This window comes from Elephas maximus, chromosome 22, assembly GCF_024166365.1.
Source record: "Elephas maximus indicus isolate mEleMax1 chromosome 22, mEleMax1 primary haplotype, whole genome shotgun sequence".
In the NCBI taxonomy this organism is placed as follows: Eukaryota; Metazoa; Chordata; class Mammalia; order Proboscidea; family Elephantidae; genus Elephas; species Elephas maximus.
In genome coordinates, this window is record NC_064840.1 from 43,799,682 (window position 1) to 43,810,613 (window position 10,932).

Below are 10,932 nucleotides of genomic sequence, written 5' to 3' on the forward strand. Positions count from 1 at the left end.
CATAAAGACTGGAGTAAATATAATTTTCCCAAGAGAGGGCATACCGTTTTCTGTCAGACAGAGTGAATATAATTATGTAGAGACCCTCATCCCTATTAAATACTTTTACCTTCAAGTCTACTCTGGCTCAAATAAGAGCCTTTACACAAACAGATATAAGCACACCCATGTTCAGTGCAGCACTGTTTACAATAGCAAAAAGATGGAAGCAACCAAGGTGCCCATCAACAGATGAATGGATAAATTATGGTATATTCACACAATGGAATACTATGCATCGATGAAGAACAATGATGAATCTGTGAAACATTTCATAACATGGAGGAATCTGGAAGGCATTATAGAGTGAAATTAGTCTGCTGCAAAAGGACAAATATTGTGAAAGACCACTACTATAAGAATTCAAGAAATAGTTTAAACTGAGAAGAAAATATTCTTTGACGGTTATGGGGGGGGCGTGGAAGGTGGAACAGGGGTATTCACTAATTAGACAATAGATAAGAACTACTTTAGGTGAAGGGAAAGACAACACACAATACAGGAGAGGTCAGCACAACTGGACTAAACCAAAACCAAAGAAGTTTCTGGAATAAACTGAATGCTTCAAAGGTCAGTGTAGCAAGAGCGGGGGTTTGGGGACTATGGTTTCAGGGGACATCTAAGTCAACTGGCATAATAAAATCTATTAAGAAAACATTCTGCATCCCACTTTGGAGAGTGGCATCTGGGGTCTTAAACGCTGGCAAGCGGCCATCTAAGACGCATCAATTGGTCTCAACCCACCTAGACCAATGGAGAATGAAGAACACCAAGGACACAAAGTAATTATGAGCCCAAGAGACAGAAGGGGCCACGTAAAGCAGAGACTACATCAGCCTGAGACCAGAAGAGCTAGATGGTGCCCAGCTACAACAGATGACTGCCCTGACAGGGAACACAACAGAGAACCCCAGAGGGAGCAGGAGAGCAGTGAGATGCAGACCCCAAACTCTCATAAAAAGACCAGACTTAGTGGTCTGACTGAAACTAGAAGGATCCCGGTGGTCACGGCCCCCAGACCTTCTCTTGGCCTAGGACAGGAACCATTCCCAAAGCCAACTCTTCAGACAGGGATTGGACTGGACAATGGGTTGGAGAGGGATGTTGGTGAGGAGTGAGCTTCTTGGATCAGGTGGACACTTGAAACTATGTTGGCATCTCCTCCCTGGAAGGGAGATGAGAGGGTAGGAGGGGTTAGAAGCTGGTGAAATGGACATGAAAAGACAGAGTGGAGGGAGCGGACTGTCTCATTAGGGGGAGAGCAACTGGGAATACGTAGCAAGGTGTATATAAGTTTTTGTGTGAGAGACTGACTTGATTTGTTAACTTTCACTTAAAGCACAATAAAAATTAAAAAAAAAAAAAAAAAGGCAGCAAAAGGTCAGCAATTCAAATCTGCCAGGCACTCCTTGGAAACCCTATGGGGCAATTCTACTTGGTCCTATAGAGTTGCTATGAGTCGAAATTGACAGCAATGGGTTTGGTTTTTTAGGTTTTGACCTACTAGTTCATTAACTCACTCTTCAGCTGTGTCTATCTGCTATTTATCCTAGCCACTGAGTTTTAATTCCAACGATTATTTTACATTTCCAGAAGTTCTGAGTTTTTTTTAATCTGCCTTTATTTTCATAAATAACATCGAGTCTCATAATTCAAAAATGTCCATGTTTTAATCAAAATCACTCATCATACCAAGAACCAGAAAGATCTTGAACTGAATGAAAAAAGATAATCGATAGGTACCAACACTAAAATGGCAGAGATATAAGAATTATGTGACAAAAGATTTTAAAGTAGCCATGAGAAAAACGCTTCACAAGCAATTACGAACATATTTGAAACAAACTGAAAAATAGAAAGCCTTACCAAGGAAACACAAAATCTCAGCAAAGAAGCAGATGATATAATGGAGAACCAAATGGAAATTTTAAAAATGAAAAATACAATAACCAAAATTAAAAGCTCAGTGGATGGACTCAACAGCAGAATGAAGGAACAGAGGAAAAAAATAGTGAAATTAGGAAAAAAATAGAGCTATAGAAAATAACAGCACCTCAGGGACATGTGAGACTATAACAAAAGATCTAATGTTAGTGTCATTCAGTCCTAGAAGCAGAAGAAAAGAGGATGGGTTGAAAAAGTGTTCAAAGAACTAATGGCTGAAAACTTTTCAAATTTAGCAAGAGACATAATTAGATTCAAGAAGCTGAGCCAACCCCAAACAGGGTAAACTCAAAGAAATTTATGCCAATACACATCATAATTAAACTTCCAAAAACCAAAGACAAAGAAAAAATCTTGAAAGCAGCCAGAGAAAAATAATGCTTTATCTGTAAATGATGACAATCCCCACTAAGACTGATGACGTCTGATCAAGATAATTACAGGCAGCTAGGGAAGACAAACAGCAATATAACTTATTCATGTAGGAAGTTTACAGACTACATAACACATACTTGGGGGAAAGAAGAAATGACTTAAATTTAAACGTGCTTATCTCTGGGGGGAAGACATTCTGTAAGTAGGGAAAGGAGGCTTTTCACTTTTTATACTACTATTTATTTGTATTTACAGAGTACTAAGTACCGTACTGTAGATAACATGCTTTACATACATTATCTTATTTTATCCTCACATCGACCATATGGGAATAGGTATTCTTCTTCCTACTTTACAGATAAAGAAGTTGTGGATCACTGAGGTTAGATACCTTGTTCAAGGCAATACAGCAAGCACACTATAGAGCCCAGATACAGATTCAGGTCTATCTGATCCAGAGCCCTGTATACTGCTTCTCACTTGCTTACTATTTGTTTACTTAAAAGACTCATTTTGTTTTAATCTGTTTTACAATAAGAACATATTACTTTTGTAATTAAGAAAAATATTTTTAATTATGTTGTTACAGTCATTTTAAAAATAAGGTGCACCACTTTAGATTTTAATTAATACTGTGACAATTAATTGCAAAAAAATAGTCAGATTCCTAAATGACAAACCAAAAATAAATTCCAGATGGATTCAAGAGTTAACTGTAATAAATTAAACCATAAAAAGAACAAAAGAAAAACATGCATAAAATTTCAACTTAAGTACAGGCAATTTCTAAGCATTGAAGCAAAAGCAGAATCTATGAAGGAAAAGTCAACAGATTTGACTACGTAAGAATCAAAAAGCCTCTATGCATTTGTTTAAAAAAAAAAAAGCTTAGACTCAATTAAAAGACTGGGGAAACATTTGCAAAATACAACAGCGTTAAAAGAAGTAAAAGCAATACAGAAATGGTCAAAGGACACAAAAAGGTGTTCATGTGACAAACACTGTTAAATGTTTAGTCATTCCAGAAATGAAAGAAATATATATTTGAAACAAGATACAGTGACATTTTCCACCTATAAATCAGCAAAAATATTGTAAAATTATAACACCTGGTACTAATCTGGATACAGGATACCATTCCTACCCATACTCTACTGGTAGAAGTAAAAACTGGTACAACCTTTCTAGATTATGATTTGGCAGTAAGTAATAAAAACCCTTAAAATTGTTTCTATCTTTTGAGCCTGCAATTCCATTTCCAGAAATTAGTCTTAAGAATTATGAATGAGAAAAAAGGACTTAACTTCAAGAATGTTCATACTAAAATATTAAAAAGGATACAACTTAATAAATTACAGTACCTCTCTACGCTACGCTGGCCAGGGTACAGTATGACAATTACTCGATATCTTGCTAGTAGGAAGGTAAACTGAAAAATAATTTGGCCATTTGCAACAAAAGTCTTTTTAAATGTTCTTTGACTCAGCAATTTTACTTTCTAGGAATGTATTCTATGTGAACAAAGATGTAACCACTGCAGGATTTTTATAATAGAATATATACACATACACACACATATATAATATATATGTAAATAAATTAAAATGTATAACAAAATAAAATGTGTATTAACATTTATATATATGTGTATGTGTATGTAAATAAATTAAATTCCAAGAATTAAAGCAAGGTTAAATATAAAGAATGGTAAATCCATGTCATTAAGACCATCATACTGTCAGTAAGCTTTTCAATAATTTTAAATAAAATGGGAAAATGTTCATAATACAATGTTAAGTGGAAAAACACAGATTTGAAACCATATATTCAGTATAATAATAGTAAATGTTTAAAATGTATATGTATATATTTCTAAATAAAAAAACAAACTGGAGCAAAAACACTAACAGTGATAAAGGGCCACATAAACCAGAGAGTCCATCAGCCTGAGACCAGAAGAACTAGATGTTGCTCAGCTACTACCAATGACTGCCCTGACAGAGAACACAACAGAAAGCCCCTAATGGAGTAGGAAAAAAGTAGGATGCAGAGCTCAAATTCTAGGAAAGAGACCAGACTTAATGGTCTGACTGAGACTGGAGTAATCCCAGAAGACATGGTCCCCAGACTCAGAAACTGGTTGAATGAACATGGGAAATCCAGGGTGGAAAGGAGGAGCATGCGGACATATTATAGGGATAGCAACTAGGGTCACAGAACAATATGTGTATAAATTCTTGTATGAGAAACTAACTTGAGCTATAAACTTTCACTTAAACCACAATTAAAAAAGAAAAACACTAACAATGACACTTGGGTGGAATTATGGGTGATATTTGTATTCTTCACGTTTCTCCCCATATATTCTAAAATGAGTGCACTATTTTTATAAATAAGGGATGTGGGGTTCGGGGGAGAAGAGAACAGAAACAGGTTATTTAATAAGGTCTTCAGATGAATTCTGCTAAAGTGTCATCCTAGAACAATCAACTTGTGCCAAGTGCCTTGAATGTAAACTAATTTCTCTGTTTTCCATTTCTCAAGAAAACACGATTTTTCTTTTATGTAGTGGAGGCACACAATTGACATTATCAGTCTCCCAAAACCAAAACCACCACAGTCAATTCCAACTCATAGCGACCTTATGGAACAGAGTAGAACTGCCCTACAGGGTTTCCAAGGCTATATAATCTTTATGTAAGCAGGCTGCCACATTTTCTTCCATGGAGCACCTGGTGGGTTCAAACTGCTGACCTTTCAGTTAGCAGCTGAGCACTTAACCACTGCGTTGCCAGGGCTCCTCATCAACCCTCAGGCCTCCCTAAGTGAAACAGAGAAACTAAAGTAAAAGTTTGCTAAAAACCAAAACCAAACCCGTTGCCGTCAAGTCAATTCCAACTCATAGTGACACTATACGACAGGGTAGAACTGCCCCACAGGGTTTCCAAGGAGCGGCTGCTGGATTTGAACTGCCAGCTTTCAGTTAGCAGCCAAACGCTTAACCGCTGCACCATCAGGGCCCCAAAGTTTGCTAGGCAATAAATAAAAAAGCAGTAGGACTCAGGCATTCCACTTAAACCTTCATGGGTAAGTTCAACTTGAGACTCAAGTTTTGCCTTCCGTTTATCACTACCAACTTTCTGATTCATCAGGTCCCCTAACTTCACAATTCCTTATCCTTCTTTACTCAAAGATTGTTTCAGATTCTAGAACCCCACTGACTGAACAACTGCCTTCACACAGAAAGTACACACATCATTCATTTGTTTGAGTTTTAGGGTTTCTTTTTGGTGGAGGTACAGGTAGAGGGCGGAGAGTCTCAACACATCAATTCAAGGCAGCAAAGCCCAAGACCTCTTCTTGTTTCACCTCCAAGATTTCAAGCTTAATGTTTTTAAGGCATCCCTTAATATTCCACTGAGTCTAATACCAATGGTTTGGGTCTTCATCAACTATTTTCTCCATTCTAAGCCACAATGTTTTTATATTTTACAGCTCTACTTCAGACATAAAGAAAGGGAAGTCATGCTAGGAAGAATAAATCAAGGCTAAAAGAAAACCAGGATCCAAAAAGACCTTATCAGTCTATAATAATTTATATCTAACCAGATAAAATTTAATAGACATAAAGCAAAGTTCAATACTTAGCGAACGAAACTGCGTGTAAATCATTTAGCTTAACCATGGCACACAGAGTTGTGATTTCAGTTAGCTATAACTTCAAAGAATCGAGAGGATGATATGACTATTTAGAAAAAAATCATCTTATTTTTGTTCTTTTTTTTTATATATACAAAGGATAGTGCAGAAATTCAAGGAGTAAAGGTCACTCCACTCTGTCAGTCCACTGTATATGTGTTCCACGCTGAGTAGCACACTTTTAGAGGGAGATGAACAAAGTAAATGGAGCGTAGATGACTAAGAAGTTGGTGAGGGGATATGAAACCATCAGGTTAGGAAACATCTGAAGATGGGGTGCAGAACTCACATTCTAGTAAAAAAAACAGACTTAATGGTCTGACTGAGACGGGAGGAACACTGGAAGACACAGACCCCGGACTCTCTGTTAACCCAGAACTAAAATCATTCCCAAAGCCAACTCTTCAAAGATTAGACTGGACTATAAGACATAAGGAAACCCTGGTGGTGCAGTGGTTAAGAGCTATGGCTGCAAAGCAAAAGGTAAGCAGTTCAAACCCACCATGCGCTCCTTGGAAACGCTATTAGGCAGTTCTACTCTGTCCTACAGGGTTGCTATGAGTCGGAATCGACTCGATGGCAGTGGTGGTGAGTTTTTTTTATAAGACATAAAATGATACTCGTGAAGAGTGTGCTTCTTAGTTCAAGTAGCTACATGAAATTAAATAGGCAGCTCCCATCTAGACTCGAGATGAGAAGGCAAAAAGGACAGGAGCTGAAGGGACAGGAGAAATCCAGGCTGGAAAGGAGGAGTCTGCTGTCTCATTATTATACTGAGAGCAACTAGGGTTACATAACAATGTGTATGCAAATTTTTGTATGAGAAACAAACTTGAGCTGTAAACTTTCACTTAAAGCACACTAAAAATAATAATGATAAAATTTAAAAAAGAAACACCTGAAAAAAATGAAAATATTTGGCCTGTGGAGTAGAAGACCTAGGAAAAGGAGGGCCATCTCAATGCCTACAGAGGCCCTGAAGGTGATGTAAATGGGCAAAGCTGGGAGGTAAGGACTTCAGCAAAATGGAGAGTACATTTAGCATCTAAAGGAGATTACTGCCATCAGAAATGTGAGCTCTTCATTGACAAATCCTCTAATGTCCACCCAAGACAGAAATAGAGATTTCCCCGTTTCAATATAAAATTTCCCCATTTCAAAAAGTTGGCTCCCAATTTAGGTTTTTGTGCAAATTGGGCAAGGTAAAAAATAATATGTAATCCAAGCCTCATTGGATCCACGCATACCAGTTTGCAACTTGAGACTTGGGAAAATATGATGGCTACCTTCAAACACTTAATTAGAAATAGACTTGTTCTAGATGGCCCTAGGGGGCGATGACCATAACGAGGCAAACTGCAGCTCAGTTGAAGGAAAAGCTTCCTCAAAGGCAAGTAGTCTACAATTTGGAACTGGCTGCCCAGGGAACTTTACTATTCTATAAGTATTCAAGCAGGATTGGTCAGCAAATATTATTGACTGGTTCAAGGGTTCTGCCACTTACTACTACTTGTAGCTTTGGTCAAATAACCTCTCCAAGCCTCAGTTGTCTTTCCGGCCACCCACGTCACCGAAAAAGAAACATTGTAACATTTAGTTATTATAAAGGTCAAAATCCACACTAAAAAAATGAAAATACTATATATTGGTTAAAAAAAAAAAAAAAAACTATAGTAACTTAAGGCATTATTATAAACTACTATCATATTTGTATGTTTCATCACGTCAAGGACATATTCCCAATCTGATTCATTTTTGTATTCCTCCCTCAGACTCCTCAAGCATTTGTTGAAGGCATGTTAAAAACGAAGTTGGAGAAGAGGGTTAAAACGATAACAATGTAAGAGAAATCAATCAACAAAGCAAACATCCAGGATGTTAATCATTAATACCACTGACCAGTCTAAAAGGTATCAGGCCCAGTCAAATGAAGGAATATACAAAAGTAATGACTATGGCAAACATTGGCAAACTCCAACCCACTGCCTGTTTTATAAAGTTCCACTGGAACACAGCCTCTCTCATTTGATTACATACTGTCTATAGCTGCTTTCAGGGCACAATGGCAGAGCTGCATAGCTATAAAGCCAAAAATCCTTACTACCTGGCCCTTTACAGAAAAAGTTTCCCATACCCCACTCTCAGGTTACAAACCACAAACCTCAGGTTGGTTGAATAGTTAGACACAGTTCCTCTTCCTAGGGCTCCATCCTAAAATTCTGATGGGTCATTTGGTGCACGTGAACAATATCCTACAATGTACATTTATGGCATACACGTAGGAGCAAGAAATATGTTACTAAAAAAATGGAGACTCCATATTCCTCTTATATTTTCAAGATTACACATTTTTTAATCCTGCTTCTTATCCACCTAGTAACACCACCAGAGAGATATGAAAGATTGAAAGTGTGAAAGGAGATGGAACTGGTTGAGGCAGGAAAAGATCAATGTTTACAGGTAAGCCTACCGCTCTTCCTCCTGAGTTCTCAAGCTCCACCTGCCTGAGTTTCGCTATTTTCATTGAACCTACAAACACATTAAAAATCACGTCTCCCTCCTACTTAGTTTAGCTGCCCTATCATTACAAGTTTTAAAAAGAAACAGTTACCAAAAATTAAGAGAAAATGAAACGGAAAGAATAAGTTAACAGTTTTCTGAGCTAAACTTAATATTCAGCAGAAATCGGTTGGCAGTTTTAGGATTACATGAAAAGTCCCTGGTTCTATCTCTTGCCTCACTCTGAAGGAATTGTTCAGCAAAGGCTCTCAAAGCTTTACTAACAGATTTAATGAAGCCGTAATACCTGATACTACTTCAGGTAATACCTTCAACACTTCTCCTGAAGACTACTTACCAATTTCATCTTAGATAAGGACCACGCACGCTGCTGCTACTGCCGCATCTCTGCACTACCCTTTACTGACTTTTCATGCCACAGCTAGCCTAGTGTGCCCTGAAGAAAGGGCACCTCCTTATCTAGTCCCCTACACTCTTCTGAGGGTTTCAAACCATCCTTTGAACCTTCCCCTCTCTCCTGGAAATCCACTTCCGAGGCTCAACTCTTCAACAAAATACAGGAAAATTGCAGACAATTTTGCATGACTGCAGCAAAGATTTAAAAAACAAAACAAACACAGGGAGCCCAGCCTTCGAAAGTGAAGAAACTTAAATTGGAAGAAGAATAGGAAAAAGTGGAGAAAACAAACGCTAAAGTTGCCTCTTAAGCCAATGACAAACGGAAAAAAAAAAATGTGCTGTTCGCGTTTCCTCTTCCAAAAGAGTCAAAACCAACAGGGCTTCGTGAAGCCATTAGAATCTTTAAAAAGGAAAAGAAAAGCGACGAAGAGGAGAGGTTGTTCACCAAATTCCAGTCTTTTGAGAGCCAGAGATACATGAAAAGGAACTAAACTACCCCCTCAATGTGGGGAAGAGACAAACGCCCAATCTGCAGTCCTACAGCCCCGCCTGATCTTCAAAGGGCTATGGATTCGTACTGTACCGTGCAACGTGGGCCGGGTGACTCCGCTAAGATTTCAGTAGCTAGACATGCACTCCACAGCCCCGCTCGCATCTAAACAGAGCTAGGCCTATCGCCACAGAACCTGGACGCCAGAGTCCCCGATCCAGGGAACAGCAGCACCTGGGCACCTGGACAGGAAGTGATTATTCTATGGGTTCATCACGAAAGACGGTGGACCTGCAAGGCTGGACCTGCAGTTTGTCCAGTAAAAATAACCAGTGGAAGAGCAGCAGCAGGCGACTGTATCCGAATGCAGCGCAAGGCAGATGAGGGAGTCTGTGCGCTGAGAAAATGGGGGACTGGGCGACAATCCGATGCTGCTCCTTCGTCTACAGAAAGTGGTCCACACAAGCAGCTGGACAAACACTGGGGTCAAGGAAGGGGTGTAGGGTTGCAAGAAGAGGCTGAAAGCGGAAGCAGAAACGCAGGTGGAGGTGGGTTTGAGGCTACCCAAACCCGGGCTACAGGAGGATGTGGGGGTGGGGAGGTCGTGTATATACCTACAAAGAGACCCGTTACCCCTCATCGCCCAGGCCCACCAAACGTTTGGGAAGGCCTACTCCGAGGCAGCACGCCTCCTGCTGCCCTGGACAGCTGCTTCCACCCGGGCTCCCACAGCCCTATTCAGCCCGCCCGGTCCCCCAGCCCCCGGGGTAAGCGCCGGGATCCATACCGCGAACCTCTTCCGGGCCGCTACCGGACCCCAGGCCGCCTCCCCCGGCTCCTCCGGGCTCCTGCCGCCGCCAGAAGTCCTACCGGCATCCAGTTCAGGAACAAGCCGCTACTGCCTACGCGAAACTCGGGTTCCCAAAAGCCGCTCCCGCCGCCTGCCGCCTGCCGCCTGCCGCCTGCCTTCCAGGCCGCATCAAGTCCTCCACTCCCCCTGCCGGCAGGCAGCCATTTCCGACGTGCTACGGCGGAACTTGCCGAAGTGCGCTGGGCCGGAAATGGCCGAACCCAAGCGTTCACGCGAAGAAGCGGGGGCGAGAGGAAAGCGGAGGGCGGTTCGAGACTTTCCGGAAAGCGCCCGAAGGGACGTCGAAGCCTACAGGCTCTGGCTTTTGCTGGTTCAGCAGTGAGCAGGAGGGCCGGGGAGCTGTTGGAAAGACACGATTCAGGGTGGGAAAGCAAGCCCTACCCCGGGCCAGGGAAGCGGGGCTGGCCGGGAAAAAGCACCCTCTGTAAACCCACTTTCTATAAATATCCCTTCACCCTTCTCGAAAAAAAAAAAAACTTATCTATGGCGTGCGAAGAAAAATGTTCCCGGGAGTTCTGGAACTGGTTAAAACTCCAGAGCCTCGGCTGCTTCAAAAGTGTCATTGGCAGTTTAGGGCTGGCCCCGTGAAATTCAG

General features: G+C 40.6%; 1 protein-coding gene across 3 annotated transcripts in view; it reads right to left on the reverse strand.

The window, feature by feature from the left end:
* The window catches only part of EXTL3 (exostosin like glycosyltransferase 3), an 85,124-nt gene extending 74,513 nt beyond the window's left edge, over positions 1 to 10,611 (reverse strand). Inside the window, exon 1 of one of the 3 annotated variants that reach the window (XR_007514865.1) lies at positions 10,254 to 10,611. The gene's annotated coding sequence lies outside the window, so the exon portion shown is untranslated. The remainder of the gene's footprint in view (positions 1 to 10,253) is intronic. The other 2 variants (XM_049865681.1, XM_049865680.1) reach the window with 2 other exon arrangements.
* Between the last annotated feature and the right edge of the window lie 321 nt (positions 10,612 to 10,932).